At 30.5% G+C, this 2,430-nt stretch overlaps 1 pseudogene; it reads right to left on the bottom strand.

Moving 5' to 3' along the window:
* Nucleotides 1–1,140: 1,140 nt before the first annotated feature.
* On the bottom strand, nucleotides 1,141–1,790 carry LOC100618664 (60S ribosomal protein L13-like; annotated as a pseudogene).
* Between the last annotated feature and the right edge of the window lie 640 nt (nucleotides 1,791–2,430).

Here is a 2,430-nt window from a genome sequence, read left to right as displayed (position 1 = left end):
AGTTTGATTTAAAAGATACCAAGAGAAAACTGAAGAGGAATAAAAAGGAATATACCTCTTTTTCAACATTACATGCTACATATAGAAAACCTGATCATGTAAAAAGGCAGAACCTCACAACTAAATGCAGAAAAACAGAAATAATAGATGTAACATTTTAAGATCACAATGCAATAAAGATATAATCAATAAAAGTCAATGGAAAGGCAAATTAAAATTAATTGTAAACTAAGTATTCAAATTCTTTAAAATAGTAAATCAAAGAACAAATGATAGGAGCAATCACTGATTTTGTTAAAGAGAATGACAATAAGGAGACAACATATCAAAATGTATGGGATACAGTCAAAGTAGTACTCAAAAAATTTATATCTCTGAGTACTTATATGAATAAAATAGAGAAAAAAGTCTAGCTACATCTGATTAGAATATGAATGCAAATGAAAGCATATAATTCATCATTTGTTTATTTGGGTATACCTTTTTGGGTTGTGTTTTTATATTATTCACTTACAAAAGTAAATAATACCGAAAAAATATTTTGCATGATAAAACATGTATTACTCAGACCAAACCCCTTGTCAGCTCTGGGAGGTAGAAGGAGAAAGGAGGGAAACAATATGGATCACAAAACTTGGGAAGACTAATGTGCAATTTTTATATTAGAATTAAAAAATAAAATAGGTGTGCAAGTAAGATTATTTGCAATTAAGTGGGAAATGAAAAGGGAAGAGCACTTGAAAGTCACTGTCATCTGAATTGGTTATAATAGAGAATGTATTTGCCCACCACGTTCTTCATAGGAGTTTATTTTACATAAGAAGGAAATAGAATAAAGAACTAAAACAAAATGAGAGAGATGATAGGAGAGAGAATAGATTAAGTGAGGCAGTGGTCAGATGCTAAAAAAAATAACCTTAGGGAAAATAGGAAAAAAATACAAATAGAAGAGAATGAAGTGGGAAGAAACGTACATTTAGCAATGAAAATTATGAATATGAATGGAGACAAACTCATCAATAAAATGGATACTGATAGAAGATCGGATTAGAAACCAGAATCCAATAATATTTCCAATCCAATCTAGTATTTATCTGAATAATTGGAAAATCAGATTATTTTTTTTTGTTTTCTAATGTTTTATTGAAATTTCTCTAAGAAGTTTTTTTTTTTTTTTAACTTGTTCTTCATCATATCCTGCTCTGCAGCCTCCTTGGCTCATTTTGCCTGGATTCCAAAAAGACGGGCATTGGTTCAGGTCATCAGAAGATTAGAAAATGTCTTGAAGTTCTTTTCATATTCAGTAATGATATGAATTTTCTCTTTCTTAAAGAGATTTCTAATAGGCATAAAAGGTCCTGAAGTTTGAGTTGCCAACTTATGTTCTTCAGCAGAGCTATCTCCCTTCTTAGGTACAGATGGTTTCCATGGGAAGTGCATTAGTTTGGAATAGTATTCTTTAAGGAATCTATAGATTTATTTCAGTGATGAGGTTCCACAGAGATACCAACAGTCCATGCCACTTTTTTATGAATACCAGCCACTTGAAGCTCTTCCAAGCTGAATCTTCTAGCAGCACTCACTTTGGTGTGGTATTGGATACTGAGGTACCTTACTAGTGGCAGGATAGGACCAGATACAGAGCAAGGAGCAATTCGACGGGCTTTTGCTTGTCAAGCCTTTTATCTTCTAGTCTTCCATGTGGCCACTTGTCTTTGCCAGTCTTTGTGGAAATGGAGCTTCAGAATCATTTGCACAATGGAAAAATTAGCATGAATTAGGACATAAAACCTCACCAACAAATGCCAAAAAGCAGGATATTAAATAAACCATTTTCCAACCAAAATGTAAAGAAAAAAAAACCTTAAACAAAGGGCCCTGATAGCATAGATTAAACGTTACTTAAAAACTAAAACATATAATCCTTAAGAATGAGTGGGTCAAAGAACAAATCATAGAAATGATTAATCATTTCATTAAAGATAATGGTAACAACTAGAAAATATACCAAAATTTGTGGGATGTAGCCAAAATAATAAGTAGAGGGAAACTTAAATCAATGAAAGGGAAAAAGAATAGATAACAAATTAGTCATATGAAAAAGTCTAAATCTCTAGTTAAATTTGTTTAATTTTTTAATTAGAAAATTAAATTAACAATAAAACTGATTATCTAAATGAAATTAATATTTACAAAAATTTAAATTTCCAAGAACAATAGGAGAGGAAATAGAATATTTAAATTAATATAATCTTAGGAAAGTATATAAATAATAAAAGATATAACAACCTATAAATTATCTCCTAGGGAGGTGGGGTGGAAGGGAATATTTTTTCCCAAAAGGTAAACTGTAAAAGAAATTTAAATGATAATTAATTTCATAAACTATTTGAAAAAATAGGAAAAGAAGGAACCTTGCCAAACCCATTC

Source organism: Monodelphis domestica, chromosome 8, assembly GCF_027887165.1.
Source record: "Monodelphis domestica isolate mMonDom1 chromosome 8, mMonDom1.pri, whole genome shotgun sequence".
Taxonomy (NCBI): Eukaryota; Metazoa; Chordata; class Mammalia; order Didelphimorphia; family Didelphidae; genus Monodelphis; species Monodelphis domestica.
The sequence above is the reverse complement of the archived record's forward strand: the minus strand, read 5'-3'. Positions and strand labels throughout refer to the sequence as shown.